Below are 16,451 nucleotides of genomic sequence, written 5' to 3'. Positions count from 1 at the left end.
TATATCAAATTTGAAACTGGTGGCACTGGAGACGTGTTGAGCCCTTTCTAAAGCTCTCTGCAATGATGCTGAATGGCTAGTAACTTGGTACCTTTATTTTTGTTTCTCATTCCTTTCAAATTATTTTTGTAGCTCTATGATAAATAAAACAATGAAGGCAAACAAGGTCCTAATCTGGCAAACATTTAAACACAGGAGTAGTCTCACTGAATACAACAGGATTTGTCTTGTGCTTAAAGCTAAGCATATGCATGTTTACATGCTTAAATAACACTTATGACCAAGATTTTACTTGAATAACACTCAAAAAGGAAATTTACAGTTGTATGGCTTAATTCTCCATTTTCTTGCAGCTGATGTAGTCACTTGTACCTACGCAAAGTGGGTGTAAAATGCTACTAAATTAGAATGTTTGACACTCATTTTGCACAGCTGTTTATGATTACATAAAGTGCAAGACAGTAGAGAATCAATCACAAAGCGATGACACTCTGTACTGTAAATGCTGGCAGCTACATTGCATTAACTTGGTGTATTTGGAATTTTGTGATTAATGAAGCATTGAAAATATAGCAGATATATTCATGGAAGGGAGCATCAGAAGTTCCTCTTTACTGAGAGCAGTTGGAAGAGGGTGAAACTTCTTTTGCATTTTTTTCATTAAATAAAAGCTGGATACATGAGACAATGAAAACATACAATAATCTGACATAAAACAAAACATTCACAAATACAGAAATATTAATAATTACTAACTGTAGTTTTGTTGGTTGGGTCAATATCACAATTCATTGCAAATTTTCTTAGGATCATCTTCTTTTCCAAGACTACTAACCCAATAAAATGTAAAAAAACATAGTTATCCAAATCCCTGTCTTTAAAAAGATCCCCTCATGTGACCTCATTCTTAGCCCTGGTGTGAAACATTTACTAGGTCACCTTCCCCTTTCTCAGAATACCTTTTCTCAGGCTCATATCCTAGGCTTACCAAATTCTATTTATGCGTACTCACGGTAGTGGTGTTAGCTCTCATAATTTTACATTTCATGATATTTGACATTTTCCTTAATGTCCCAGGTGCTGGAATTAAGGGAAGGCATAAAAATCTTTTGTTTTTAAAGTAAGGTGCTACACTCATGTTTGCATTTAACAATTTGCAAAAGTGAATCAAGTGCACCCTAAAGATTCCAAAACCAGAAAGCAAAGAAAACCCCTACCCTGTACTGTTTGTTTGTTATTTAATCTCCGAACATGTTTGCTATTCTTATCATTTGGAGGGGCTGGTGCATGAACACAGCGGGCTGGCAACTGTGTTGGGGAGATGGTTTTCTTGTGGGGTGGGGGGTCGGCCAAGTGAAATATCGCTGGAATCAACATTTAGGATGCTGCCGTTGTTGTCACGAGGGGGGAAGTGGGGGGCGCGCATAGATTTCGTGCCGGGTCTACGAAACTCTGAGGATAGTTTTTGCAAAGCTGATGCGCCCCTGGTTATTCCCACCTCTTCATGCAAAATCCCGGCCGCCCCTGTGGGCCTGAATGGCTGCTCCCAGTGCGCTCCCCCAGCCCCGGGATCCTGCGGCCCCGGCTCCTCTGTCCGCCTCTGCAACCGTGAGAGCAGCAGCTCCCCGCCGCTGGCCGCGCAGCCCTGCACCAGCCGCCCCGTTGCCGCCCCGCGGGGCTCTGCACCACCAGGGAACACCCGGCACGGAGAGCGAGGACTACAACTCCCAGCCTGCCCCTCGGCCGCGCGCGAGCACAACAGGGAGGCCGCTGCGAGAAGACGCTGGAGAGAGCGAGCGAGCGAGCAAGGGACAGGGACTGGCTCTCTGAGAACGCCGGAGAGGGAAGTGCGCGTGCGCCTGAGCGCGGGGATGCCGGCGAAGCTGCCATTCGTGGAGCGGCGCTACGCCTGTTTCTGCGCGAAGGCGTCCCCGCCGCGGAGGGAGAGGGCGCTACGCGGTTTACGTAGCGTTATTGTGAATGGGAAAGGCGGGCGGCGGTGGAGGAGGGATGATGATGTCAGCCTGCGAATGTCAACAATGTAGCGATTGAGGGGAGTAGGCGGCGTTCCGTTGGGGAGAGCGCGAGCCACGGGGAGAGTGTAACCCACAGAACGGGGGCAGCCGCCGCAGCAGCAGCAGCACGCCGCCGGGCTGCGAAGGCACCGAGCTGCCACCGCCTCGTGCGGCCGCCGCCAGCCCCGAGTGTAGCAGCCGCGGCAGCGTAGCGAGTCTTGTGCGACTCCCCCTCCCCACGCCCCCCCCTCCCCTGCTGCAGCCTTCCCTCCTCCTCCTCCTGCTGCTGCTGCTCCCCGTCCCCTCCCTCTATTTTTCTCTGCAAAGACTTTGGAGGCAGCTGGTTTTTAAGCCATCGCCATGTGAGGTGCGTCTCCGCGGGGGCACATTCCTAACTGCAAAAAAAATCCCTCCTTCCCCCCCTCCATCAGCAGCAAATCCAGCCCCCACCCCACCCCCGCTCCACGTCCCACTCGGCCCCCGAGCCCCAGCGGGCTGGGGAGGCTGCAGCGAGAGGGGAAGGATCGAAAGTTGCCGGCGAAAGAAGGTGAGTCCCCTTTTCGCAGCTTTTTCCCGGGGACTGATGGAGCTGAAGTTTGGTGTGTGCGCGCGGAGCCGGGGGAGCCGCGGGGGAGGGAAGGGGCGGATTTTCTCCGAGCCAGCTGCTGCGGGGGCATAGCTTAAAAACAAGCCCCGACATCAGGTTCGCAGGAGGGCGAACAGTCATTTCTAAAAGTGGGAACCAACCACAGAAACGTTGCGTAACTGAAAGTGTGTAAAAGGATCTGATGTGTGAGTGAGTCCAGCTCGGCTGTTTGTTGGTGGCCGGTACTAGCTTGGCCTGACGCGTAGGGACCACCGCAAAGGGTGCCTTTTATGGGCGTTATGGTGGGGATGAAGGAGGAGCAGAGAGAGGGTGTCTGATGATGGTCAGCCCGCAGTTGCTTTAGCGTGCGCGCCAGAGGAAAGTGTAGCTGATACATTGCATGCACGGTGATGGGTGTTTTGAGTAAGCAGGAGGAGGAGCACAAGAGTAATAAGTCAGGCATGGGGGCTCTTGTTTTGTACGAGCGGAGGAAAGCAGCTGTCAGATTTCGAGGCCTTTTTAACGAGCTGCGAGAGGAGGGGGCATGAGGCGAAGACCCCTTGACTACCTCCTCCTCATTTCCCCTTCGCATCTTTTATTTGGGCATTTTAGCTCTTTACGGCGACGGACTCGATCTTTCTTAAAAAAGGAAAACCCACCCATTTGTTGGATCCAGGCCCCCCCGGCGAGCAAAGAATGCCTGGGTTAACATAAAGCGAGGAGGGTGCCTCTAAAAAGCAAAGCAATCGGGATTGCATTTCCCTTTGGGTTCCTTGCACGCTTCCCTTAAGCAGTGTGACAGAGTGTGAATTTTTGTCCTCGCTGGGTGGCTAAATACTTCCTGCCAGACCCCGCTTTACAGCCACCCCGTTTACGTAAAGCTCTTCTCCTCAACCCCACTCCTCCTCCTCCTCCTCCTTTCCTTTGATGGGGTTTTGTGTTCGGGATCTTATGTGTATCGCCACGTGAAACTGTTCAGTTCCCGGATTTCTCCCACTTTCCCCTTCGGGTTAGTGGTCACGTTGCGGTGTTCTGCAGTGGAGAGATGTTGAGGGGTGGTGCACTTTCGAAGTTACTGCCTCATGAAAGAGGGTCCTTTCTGTAGCTTGCTTGCTTGCTTCTTTGGCTTTTCTTTAAGAGTGGCTCAGCTATTTCATTAGACACCTGCGTGGGGGTATTGGCCACACTCACTTGCGTGGGCTTGGGGTTCGAACCCTGACTTCAGCTAGTTTGTAACCGCAAGTTGTTGTCAGACAACGGTGTAGTTGCTCAGTGTGTGTAACAGCCTTCAAAATAATTTTATTATTGGCAGTGTTCTTGTGGTAAACGGGAGACCCAGTTTTAATGGTTTCTGGCAAGCATCAGATCATTTCTTCATTTCTCAGGTGACATCTTTTTGCTTCAGAGCAGTTTTTCTGTAAATTTCATCTGTTGAGTGTATTTTAACAAAAAAAGATAATTTCTTTCCCGCATAGTGGGGTCTGCAAAGAAGATAGTGCTTAATGAGAGATAATGCTTTTCCCCCCCGTTCGGAGTAAAATTAGAGAGCAAGGGTAACTCATAACAATTTTCTCAGATCATTAAAATATAATATGTAGGCAAGGCAGTTAGCTGCAAAAGCTCTGGCTGTCATGAAAGAAGCTAAGTGTGAAATCATGCCTCTCCTTTTGTGGAACAGGCTATTTTTATAATACAGCGGGTGTCTTGCTTAAAATGCTTCAGTTATTGTGAGATCATCATACCCTTATTACTGAAGCCCTGGCAGCTCTGGGTAAACTGCATTTTTCATTCTTTAAGGTAATAATGAACGTGAGGCAGAAATGGCACCTTGTTAGAATCAGACTGTAGTATCTAAAAAGATTGCTAAATTATAGTGTTGCTGTTTGCTCTGCTGTAGTTGAACATTTGTCAGTGTTTTAGTGATAAAAATCCATTTTATGAGACTTCATCATTGTCATAAAATTTGTGTGCATTTTAATGTGGTATTTTAGGTCTCGAGCGGAGAGCGAGTATTTTAATATCTTTTTCTTTTTTGGAGGGGGTAGATTTGTATGAGATTTTTGTTTTAGCTACATGTAAGTGTAGTTTGAAGTTTGTGTATTTGGTGTAGTTCACTTGTATTATTTGACAATTGTTTGGATAAGGGGAAAATAAAATTTTGAGTAGGAAATGGAATAATTGCTTTTAATACATTTGAATAGAATAAAATGGCTAAGGAAGTGTGTTAGGCATTTAACTACAGGGCTCGTGTAGTAACATTTTATTAATCTAACATTTCAGAAAGCACTTCAGTGTGTAAATGAAAAGCTAAATTCTGCTTCAGATGAGTGCATATCCTTCTGAAATTCAAGATTGACTTTGTATCCACTTGCGTGGGCCCCTCACTGTAGTATCTGAGTGCCCATGTTGCAGGTAGACTGGCATAGTACTTCACTGTACTTTTAAAGATTGGTGTTCTTTTCACACTTAACCATCTAACTCCAAGATTGATTTGAAGGTGTTGGACATTATGCATCAAAATCAGCTGCACAAAGTGGAAGGAAATCTTGTCTAATAGTAAGAGCAGAGGATAGAGAATCAGAATTTCAAGTTTCTCTTTCTAGCTTTTCCACTTGCCAGCTCTGAGATATTGGGCAAGGTGTGCCTCAGTTGACCAAATTGTAAAATGAGCAGAATAGCAACATTACAATAAAAAGTCCTATAGAAGCACAAGTAGTGTTAAGATTTAAAATTAGACAACATTGCATTTTTTATAATGTGCACTAACATACATTTTTAAATGGCAGACAGCAATGAGTCCTGGGAGGAGGGAGTACACAACAGACTATACTCCAAAATATGTGTTTAATAAAATAAAAATACTAATTAGTCAATTGTTATCAACGATTTATATCTCATATAGTTTTAAAAAGCAGGAAATTCAGTGGTAGGGCTAATGTTTCTGGTTGCAGCCTAGCATAGAGGCACATGGAACTTCCATTAGAATTAATAGAATTTATATGTGTAAACAGAATAGACCCCGGATACCATGATGGTAACCCTGTCTCCCTCCCCTCCCCCCAGCAATCTTTGCTTTCAGCCATAGTACCTTAGCATTGAGGAGAAAATTTTCAAACTATAGTGTGCTGTGCCCTAGGAATAATGTATATTGCTGACTGAGAGAAATGGCCCAAATCCAGATAAATAGGAGTATCAAGTTGATGTCTAATATTCTTAATATGAAAAATCCTGGTAAATGTTTAGACATTGTAGAAGGCCTTGGAGACCCATTGACATTAATGAGGTTTAGTACAATCTTCATGCTGCACAGGGGTCTGTGCATCGCTTCATGTATGCACATAATTAATGTCAATAGGAGAGATGAAACCGAACACCTATGTATATGATATGTAGTATGGAATGTGTAATAGTAATTGCCCATATTTAGTTTTTTAAAAACCTCAATTGCTTGGCTGTTAAAGCTTGTCTTGTAGCTAAATAAATTAGCTATTCTTCTTTACAGACTGCAGTATTTGTCAGACTAGCTTTTCATAAGAATAGCCATATTGAATCATACCAATGGTCCATCTAGCCCAGTATCCTGTCTTCCAACAGTGGCCAATGCCTGATGCTTCAGAGAGAATGAACCGAACCGGGCATTTTATCAAGTGATCTATCTCCTGTCGTCCAGTCTCAGCTTAGGGGCACCCAGGGCGTGGGGTTACGTCCTTGACTATCTCGGCTAATGTCTGTTGAGGCTTACTCTACAAATATCTGCAACCATGAAGAACAGTCAGAGTGACTTCCTCATTATTTTTTAAATCCCATTCCCCAAAACAATAAAGAGGACTACTTTCTCCTTACATGTCCATGATATCCATTCATTTCAGTAGGATTTTACTCATGCATAAGGCTGAGAAAAGACCTCTAAAAGTGCATCTGGGATGAGAAATTGTCCAGTTTCAGTTTGATGGATGTTTAAAACATCTCAAAATGGGTCGTACAGTAGTATATGACAGGTCCTAACTAGACTCTTCTGTAGTGATTACATTTTTTGTACAAGAGTGTGAATAGGTGATTTCTTAGAACTGCATATACTACAGGTGTATTGGGGAATCTCTTTTCCTTTTCTAATGCAGATGGTCCAAATGCATTTTACACTGTCCTCTAATTGTATGCAAAGCCCTGCTCATCTTGTAAGAGTGTCCACTCATATTCAAAAGTGCAGTCAAAGACAACTTTTCTTCATTTACAAGCCTGACTTCTGTGTCTTTTGTCTGTTGCACATGTGACTTGCATTCTAATGAGCACATTATCACATCCTTCAAGTATAGATTTATGTTCACTTTGAGTGTGGTGTAGGGCTTGTGTATAACTTATTTCTGAGTTGGACTAAGGGGCATATACAATGCATTTTGTTGATGTAGTAAAGAAAAATTGGACCCATTTCTAATGAGAAATACCAGCTTTCTTTAAAAATCTAAGTGATTTGTTTCTCCATTACAGTCAATTTGGGAGAATGTGACAGATTCTTTGAAAATACTGCAGTTCTCCACTAAGATCTGAATAGGTTTTAAATTTGAATATATTATTGCGGTTGAATGAACAATGACTCCCTACCTCTAAGTTTACCAGTGGTTTGCCAGGATAGTGTTCAGAATGCTTACTCAGCTTTTTACAAAAACTGGTTACCATTGCTTCAGCCAAAACGTATTAACCTTGGCAGCTGTCTGAATAATAAGTACACATTTGAAGCTTGCATCAGGAAATGTATGGCTCTGTAGCCAGCTGAGTTACAGTGTGCTCATTTTGCTTCTTAGTTAGGCTGAAACATCTTTGTAGTGTGTTGAAAAGCGTGATACTTATTCTGCCATTATTGGACTTTAAATTATAATTTAAGCAAAATCAAGCAGTGAAATGCATACAAATTTCTGTGTGACCAGTAATGAGCTTAAATTGATGCTACTGGTTTAGTACAAAAACTGTCAGCACTGATTGAGGATCTACAAATGTTCAAAATATGGTAATAAAAAAGAATGGCAGAATGGGTTTTGGAAACCCTACTAAATAGTATCAAATCTTTGATCAGCCAAAAAGGGGATGCTGCTGGAGAATTTTCCTCTAGTTCCATTGCAGGTTATATGCAAAGGCCCACCAAAACAGTTCGGAGATCATAAATTGTACTGGTGTAGTAAACAGACGATTACAAACCAGCATGGGAGGGGGGAAGCGTGACGGCTTTCCATACTACAATAAACAGAATGCCTGACTTATCCCAGATTCCTCCCAAACAGATTCTCTACAATAAATATACATAGCAAGCCAGTGTTTTATTTGACATTTAAACTAGAGCCTCAAAGAGAAGTCACTACAGTCTACGCTTTCTTTTCCCTCTTTGTGTATAGAAGATGACCTGAAATTCTCTCGTCCTCTGAGACTTACTGCTTAAAAACTTTTATTTCATGGAAGTGTGAATATCATTTTTACATGACTTCAGAATGTATCAGCAACAAAAAAGTGTTGTTTGAAGAACTCATAGAAACAGGAAAACCTGGGAATTTCTAGTTGTTTAAATCTGATGGGTGTTGAAATTGAGGCTATTACTTATTTTTGGCAATCTGGCTTCAAAATATTCACCCAAACTATAATAGATATGTGTTCCATTTGATTTCAGTGTGTAGGTTCAAGAGGAGTCCCCCATTCATAAAACCAGGAACTGTATATAGGTGTCTGTCACCATGCAATTCTTGTCTATAAAGCAACAGTTTTGCTTTTTGCAAAGAGAGAAATGAGTTAAATCTATTTGAATAAAGGCAGCTAAAACAGAGTGACCCTTAAGACTTGAACACAGCTGCTTGTTATAGCTGACATTCAAAGTGTTTATTATTAGTGATTGTTTTATAATTTAAATCTAAACTAGGAAAACAAGAACTGTAAGAGTGGAGGTGTTCCTGTGCACTAATTTGCATACACCCTGTTTTTGTTTAGTGGGGAGGTGTGTGCACTGTATGCAGAACAATTTAACATGTCAGCAGTTTCCTACAGGCAGCTCTTGCTGACTCACGTGTCTGCTGCAGCTCAGAGCTATCCTCATTATAAACTGTCCACAGTAAGAGAGACAGACATAGAGAATGTGAGTGTTGGTACATATTTTCAGTTCTCTGGCCACTGCTTTGCTGTAGTTTCTTCCCCCAGTACTCTCAAAACCTTTCATTTGTTTAGGCCAGGATTTTGGCGTTCATGGCAAAAAGTTGCAGTTTTCTCCACCTCTGTTCAAACAATGGCTAAACTGCGTCTGGTTCCTGCAAATGTTTAATAGGACATGTGTGTGCTTGTGTTGGTTTGTGTGTTGGTTGGCTTTTTTTGAATGGGGATAGTGGCTTTACAAAAAAGGAACTATTGTTCCTGCTTCAGATACGGAGTTTAACATTAGAATGGCATTTTCCCTAGGTAATTATGGGCTGTTCAGTTTTTGAAAAAGCAGAATTACTCATTCCATTCAATGGAGAATTCCACTTAAAACCCAAAAACTTGATATAGTGTTCTGTTATTTTCAAAGTTTTGCTAGCTCTTGGATTCTGTTTTTTTTTTATCCTATGTTCTGAAATAACTCCTGTTATTAACATTAGAGGACTCCTTCATTTATATGAATGATGAAAGCTTATATTCTAGTGCAACTGGTCCTTTTTGGATTTACAGACTCTGTTCGGATGATTCAGAAGGTTCCTCAAGGTGACAGTTTCTGCTGATTCCATATATTTGTAATTGGTTTGTGTTTTGTTTGAATCTGTCACAGAGGTCATTGCAGAAATGGAGTATATTACCCATTTTCAGTGCTGGATTTAATCTTGATTATTTTAAAGATTAAAGGCACTCACTTTTTTTCTGAAGGGACTCCCCTTTATGTAACCAAAAGTAGTCAATGTAAGCAATCTCTAGAAGGGTGATAAACTAATCAGCTGGTATTAAACAGGCATCGAGAGCGAAGGTGAGTTCTTGTCTCCTGTTTTGTTTTTAGTCAACTACTTTGACCGGTAATGAATAGAAAACCACACTGAGTGCTGTGTAACCCACGAAGAAGATGGGTGTTCTTGGTTTCCGCCAATACAAATGACTCATCAGTATCAGTAGGGTTTCTACTTCTAATAATAAAACTGTGCAAGACCTTTAAAACATGTGGTTTTCACCCCTACTCTTAGTGAAAGGTTGGAAAATATTACTTTGTGCTTTTTTAAAGCTTATGGAAGGTTTCATGATTTGCTTTACAATGTGAAAGGTCTTCCCTCTCTTTCCGCCCACCCAATAAAAATTAGTTGCACCATTAGTTGTGATACTGCTGCTTTTATTTGCACTATGAAACATTTCCTAACCTCCAGTCTTCGGTGTCCTGAACTTTTTTGCACTATGTGTAGTAGATATTTAGTTGCACAGTTAAAGGAAATATAGGTGGAAAATCTAACCTCCTTTATCTCAGGAAGAAAAAAAGGGTGCACACTGCCTCATTCTACCAAGCTGCTGTTCTACCATTTAATTCAATTCAGTTAAACCACTGTGGAGGATGGTAATATTGCTGAACAACCTATATTGCTATTTGATTTGGTGTCAAAGGATCCCAGAAAGAAGGTTAATAGAAAATAAGAGTTGGAGAATAAATGGCAATGTGCAAAGCTGATTGCTCATTGCCTATGAGACAATTTGTCTTCTAGTAGTAAAAATGCAAAAAAGAAACTGATTTCTACTAAACCTTTGTCCTTCCCGAGTGCTCCACCCCTCCGTTTATGTTATATAGAGAAATTCAAACCTGATAAGAATTATTAGAGGAAAAGAAACTGTGTAGTCTGTGACAATTGTGTTTCATTGTTCTTTGGGTATGTTGTCTTTTACATGTGCTTTTGTAAGTTAATGCCTTTTAAAAATTGATATAAAACAGACTACTTTCCACCCTGTAATACAGGTCAAATATAATGATCATGCTAATATTACAGCTGAAATACTAGTATTTGAAAACCAATATACTAGGTATTTCAGCTGTAATACTAGCCATTGTATTCTTTGAAAACACTTCCGATTTGCTCCCTTAATTTATTTAGAGGGGTGCTGTTTTGCTTTCAGGATGGCAGTGTTTAAAAAATTTCAGGATGTTATGCGTAAAGAAGAAGAAGACAAAACAAATCTTTGCTGTTGTATTACTTAGCATATTAACATATGTAAAACTAGAATCCAGATATATTGCTTCTACTGTTGCAGTGCTTGCAACAACAAATCACTCTTTTTATAAGGATTTGGTGTTTCTGATTGGGCCTCTTTAAAATGGGATTTATTTTTTTTTAAATCATTTTGGGGTAGATCATCAGCTAGTGAAAATTGCCATAGGCTCCAGTGAATTCAATAGACAATTCACACCAGCTGAGGATCTGCCCTTTCATGTTTAGAAGTCATTGTGCGTGGAATTGTATTTTAAAATATCTATATTCTGTAAACTATTTTTTGTTTCTGATACAAGATATAGGCAGGTGTATAACCCAAACTAGGATTGAGGGTTTCTTTCAGGTACCTTTTTACTGTGAAAAGCACATTGAATAATACAGTTGTACAAGCCTGTGTAAACCTTACTGTGAGAAACATAAAACTTCTAATTATTCAGTACATGCAAAAATACGATGGTCCTGGTTTTATAAGAACAGGAGGGAATAGATAGCCAACTCCTGTAATCTTTATTTAAGGAGAAGTCCTAGTGAAGCACATGTAGTAATTTTGTGTGGGTAAGGACTAGAGATGGGCTGGATCAGACGTTGTCCAAATTTGAAAGGGATCTAGATTCGTTGTTCTGATTTCAGCATGTCTGTAGAAAAGACTCAGGACCACAGACACAATGGTGGTAGGTGCATTATAAACATAAAAGGTAAAACTTACATGTTTTTGAAAGTCACATAGGCATGTAAGTTCCATTTTCAAAAGGACCTCAGTGAAGTTGAGACTTATGTTCCTAAGTCACTTAGATACTTTTGACAATTTTACCCAGAATGTTTAACCTGCCAAACACATCAGATTAAATCCAGTGCCTTAGAGTTTATTGTCAAACCCTTTATGCATTCTTGTATAAATACTTTAAAATGTGTGGTGAGGAAAAAATGTGCAGAATTCTTGTGATAAAAGTCCAAATCAGTCAAGAGTATTCAAGAAACTGCAGTATTTCACTGAACAAGTACATAAAACTCATACATACAATAGTTTTATATAACGAGGTGGCTGTTTGTCATAGTTGGAAGTTCAAAGGCAATGCAAACATAAACACTTCTGCAAAGAATTCTTATGTTTATGCCCTTTTCCTTTGCTTTCCTTTCTTGATCTTTTTCTTTCTTTCTTTTACTGTTAGACTAAAAGTGGAGTAAATGATTCATTCATTAGTCAGTTTCTTGGACAGTTAATTCTCTACCAATTTATGTTTACCTTCCACTAAATTCATAATGTGAGTAATGCTTAATGTGGTAACCACCAAATTCCAAGCTGAAAAGCTGTAAGCATTACTAAAACACATTATCCAGCCTTTCCCTTGCCATTCTGTGTGTTTGAAGCTAGTGTGATTTGGCATGCTGAATGATAGTCACAGCATAATAGTTTTGTCTAGCCTTGATTATTAATTCAGAATTCAAGGTTGCAAACTAATACACAAGTTCGTTTGGGCACTGACTTGTGTGTTTTGGTTTTAATTAGTATAACATTTCCTGTTCTTCCTTTCAGCTCCCCACCACTCAAAGCCACAGGCTCATATGCTCCACTGGTTGGTTTCCACTATTTTATTAAGCTTTGTCATTCTCTGTGTCACTAAATTGGGAGTACATTGAGGCACACACTTAGTGAAAGCTGCCTGGTATTATCATGAAAGACTGAAGTTGATGTTAGCTAGCAAACAGTTGCATTGCTTTTCAACTTCCTTTTGGTGAAACAATCCTTATGCTGCTGAAGTGTTATCTCTACAGAACTTGAAATTATAAAACCTTCCTATAAAGATTGTGTAGATATTTGGTTATGAGGTGATGCCAATCATTTTGAAGATGAGTATAGTAGTGAAAATACTACAAGTGATTCAAACAACTCATTCTTTCTCATGAGAACTGGAGTATCGTAAAGAGTGACAAGGTCAGTAATGTCATTGCAGAACTTTATAGAACCCAAAGCCTTTTCAGAGTGTTCTAAAATAACAACTGACTAAAACCTTCAAAAGCAAAGGAATTTAAAGTTAAGGAGAGACTTCAAAACTGTGCGTGTGTGTGTTTGGGGGGAGGGGTAAGAACAGTGATAACAAAAGTGATTCACTTGGCCAGCCACTTTCTTTATTCACTTTATAGGTATTTCAGATATTTCTTTCCTTTCTTTCTTTTTTCAACGCCACTTCTCCATCTGGTTGATCCTGCAGTGAGGTCATTACCTCGATGTTTGATGTTGGCAGGTTGCCATAGATATTCATGTGATGTCACCAATTCAGCATTACGATTTCACTGTAAACTGAAGCAGCAAGAAAATGGCAGGTTGTGAAAGTAACGTGTTCTTGTTAGTATCTTCACTAAGCAGAAAACAGCCTTAATCGCTTCCAAAATAATAATGCCATGGTATAGATTTATCACTTGCTGGAGCAGTCACCTTCATGAAAAAAAAAATCTCTGTGCAGGTTAGTATTTCGGGAGGAGGGATAGCTCAGTGGTTTGAGCATTGGCCTGCTAAACCCAGGGTTGTGAGTTTAATCTTTGAGGGGGCCATTTAGGGATCTGGGGCAAAAATTCGGGATTGGTCCTGCTTTGAGTAGGGGGTTGGACTAAATGACCTCCTGAGGTTCCTTCCAGCCCTGATAGTCTATGATTCTATGATTTGGGGGAAAACACATGCAAAAACTTTTACCCATTTCAAAATCTGATCTTAAATCTCAAGTTTCTGAAGCCTTCAAATGCCTTTGTTCAGTTCTGGTTCTGAAATATGAGAAATCTTGCACTTAGGAAATTTTCAGCCCCACTTTGCAAACTGGAGGCACTTTGGATAGTTCATCTAAGCTTTGGGTAAACATATATAGTTTGTATGCTTATCTGAACATAACCAATTTCACACACAAGTACTCCTTTTTGCGAATACAGACTAACACGGCTGCTACTCTGAAACTTATCTGAACATGTAACCTTTCAGTTTTGCATATCCTGGTAACTTAAAGACTTTGTAATTATAAATGTTTTGTTTACAATGCATTTGCTTCTCAATACATTGTTTGTATCCATTTAGTTACAAAAGTGATGTGCTTATGGTTGGATTTGGGGTGGGGGGGTTTCAGTTGTATTTTCAGGATGGACATTAGCTGAAAACTGTATCAAGCACTTTACTCTTTTTAAAAAAAGAGTGATTTATAGATTTTTGTTGTCGTTTAGATCTGCTCTTGAGCTGGCAAGGTATAAGCTGTGTTCTAACTTGCCACTGTTTGAAAGGAGCAAAGAATTAACCAGTACTACTGCTTTTACTGCCCGTGTCCTGCCTCAATCGAAACAAAATTAATCCCTTAGGACCGTATTTCACCCTGGATTTTTTTCATAAATTCTCATTTATTTCAGCAACAGCTCCTGATACGATACAAAATTGGAGTGAGCCAGAGATCATAATGAAACGCCTGAGAAATTGCGGCATCTTACTGTAGTGTTACCAAAACACCCCTTCACTTTCAACAAGCAGAATTTACATTTTAATAAATGGCCTGGAATCTGCCCAGTTAAGACATGTGTCTTGTCTCCCCATGCAATACTGCACAGCTGTGATCAGTGTAGACAGTTATGTGGGTGGCTTCTCGGTATTAAAGAGAGGATGCTGCAGGCCAGGTGTTCTCTGAGAGGGGCCATCAATCAACTTTTGAACCTACTACCTCCATCCTCTCGCCACTCACCCACCAACCCACATCTCTGTGGCCCAGTACAACCCAAATTCAAACTTTCAGGGCATGCTACAAGACCTGCATATTTTTCAGGGCCCAGCGGAGGAAGGAGCTGGTGTCTGCAATAGTGTTGGGCTTCTTGTCTTGATACTACATTTGTGTGTGAGTGTGGAGTAGCTGTTAATTTTACTTTTAATTTGATTGTATTTTTAAATTTTGATAGGCACCTAGAGATGAAGTTTGGTGCTTTTTTGTATATTGTTATAAATCTAAGTAGATATGTTGCAAGGAATTTCTTGATTACTTCTAGCTGTTGGTCTTCAGTTCTTTAACATTGGAAGACAGATCTTCCAAGCTAATCTTTTACTGTCAGAAATGGACCCTTTGTATTTTGTAAGATTTTTTCAATTCATTAATATGGCATAGTTGCCAATCTTGGAATTTCAGGCACATACGTTACATTTCCATGTCAGAATGTCAGACTAGATGATCACAATGGGCCTTTCTGGTGTGATAATCTATGAATGATCAGTACTTGTATAGGTAGGTGATTTACACTTCATTTTAGCACCCCACTTTTTGTAAGTGCCTTTTGTGGGATGTTCAGGGATTTGGGGGATTCTGTGGTCAAAGAAAAATTGATCAAAAAGTCCAAGGATTGTGGATTAATCTGGAATGCAGCATGTACCATTGTATTAATAATGTAATTCTAAAGTCATATTGAATGCTTTTTCTTTTGTGAAAGTTTTTTTTTTTCTTGTCTTCAGTTTGTTTTAAAAGAAACTTTTTGGAGATTGAAGACATTTCTTTATAAGAAGCATGGTAGTGTCCTTCCACATAATTGTAATATAAAACGTAGTTGAGAATGTGTAAACATATAACCTGGAAAGGATTCTCTCTTCTGTATTTATAGAGCAGTGATTCATTTTGCAGGTGCAGATTTATTCAGTTAAAGAAACCACTATTTTAAATAATTGTTCAAGTGAAACACAGACTTTACACATGACTTTTAACTATTAGCTTTTATTTTTAACTCCCCCCCCCCCCTCCCCAAATATTAGCAAGTTTAAGGCAACTCACGGAGGGAAAATCACTGTTGCAGCATATGCAAATTTTGTCAAACAGTTTCCAGAAGACGCTTCTTTTTAAAAAAATAAAATTAAAAGTAGGTTAACATCCTGTAGGCATGAGGATTCTTGGGCTTTTCCTACCTAAGTTCCAGGTAACAGGAATCCCCTTTTTTATGTAGGGCTCATCTAAAAACCCCTTACACTCGTGTATAAGGGTTAAAAGTCTTCTTAAAGGGTATAATCTTCTTTTGCAGGGGTATTAAAACCAGCTGAAACCCAGCTACCCTGTAGTTTCCGCAAAGAAAGCCCCTTTAGATGGGTTTTGCTGTTGGGCTCAGGTTTCAGGTTCACAAGGCCCTGTCATGCTATTAGTGGGTTTTTTGTTTTGTTTTTTTTAATGCAGTACACCTTATTGATTTACCGGAGAAGTCTTGCTTCAGAACCGGTGGCAAGATCTGTGCCATAATTCTAGTTTATCAAAGAAAAAACTGTCTGAACCACATTGGTTAATGGTACCTAAAGGCCAAAAGGAAATGAGGATACTTCTGTCCCCCCTCCTAACCACCCCCTTTCTCCCCACTCCAACCCCATTCAATCATTAGTGGAAAATGCTGGTCAGAAGGGCAAACGTTTTCTGCTGAGCGCTAATCTCAACCGCAGCTCCCAGTAGTCAACAGAGGTTATGTCCTGCTTACCATAATTTTCCAGTCTTGTGTGGGTTTGAGGGGGATCAGTTGCCCCTTGTGTTTTTCTGGTAGTTTTTTATGTAGAGTAGGTTAATCATCACAAAGATTTCTGACACTGATGCTCCACGTATATATTTTTACACATATGCTGATAGCTGCCTGTGTACTTTGTGGCTGTTGCAGTGTAGCTGGAAAGTATGTGGGAGATTG

General features: G+C 40.4%; 1 protein-coding gene across 2 annotated transcripts in view; it reads left to right on the top strand.

Moving 5' to 3' along the window:
• Nucleotides 1-1,751: 1,751 nt before the first annotated feature.
• BACH2 (BTB domain and CNC homolog 2) overlaps nt 1,752-16,451 on the top strand; it is a 269,574-nt gene continuing 254,874 nt past the window's right edge. The window contains exon 1 of one of the 2 annotated variants that reach the window (XM_007063041.4): nt 1,752-2,562. The gene's annotated coding sequence lies outside the window, so the exon portion shown is untranslated. The remainder of the gene's footprint in view (nt 2,563-16,451) is intronic. The other variant, XM_037894482.2, reaches the window with a different exon arrangement.

This window comes from Chelonia mydas, chromosome 3, assembly GCF_015237465.2.
Source record: "Chelonia mydas isolate rCheMyd1 chromosome 3, rCheMyd1.pri.v2, whole genome shotgun sequence".
NCBI classification, from domain to species: Eukaryota; Metazoa; Chordata; order Testudines; family Cheloniidae; genus Chelonia; species Chelonia mydas.
The sequence above is the reverse complement of the archived record's forward strand: the minus strand, read 5'-3'. Positions and strand labels throughout refer to the sequence as shown.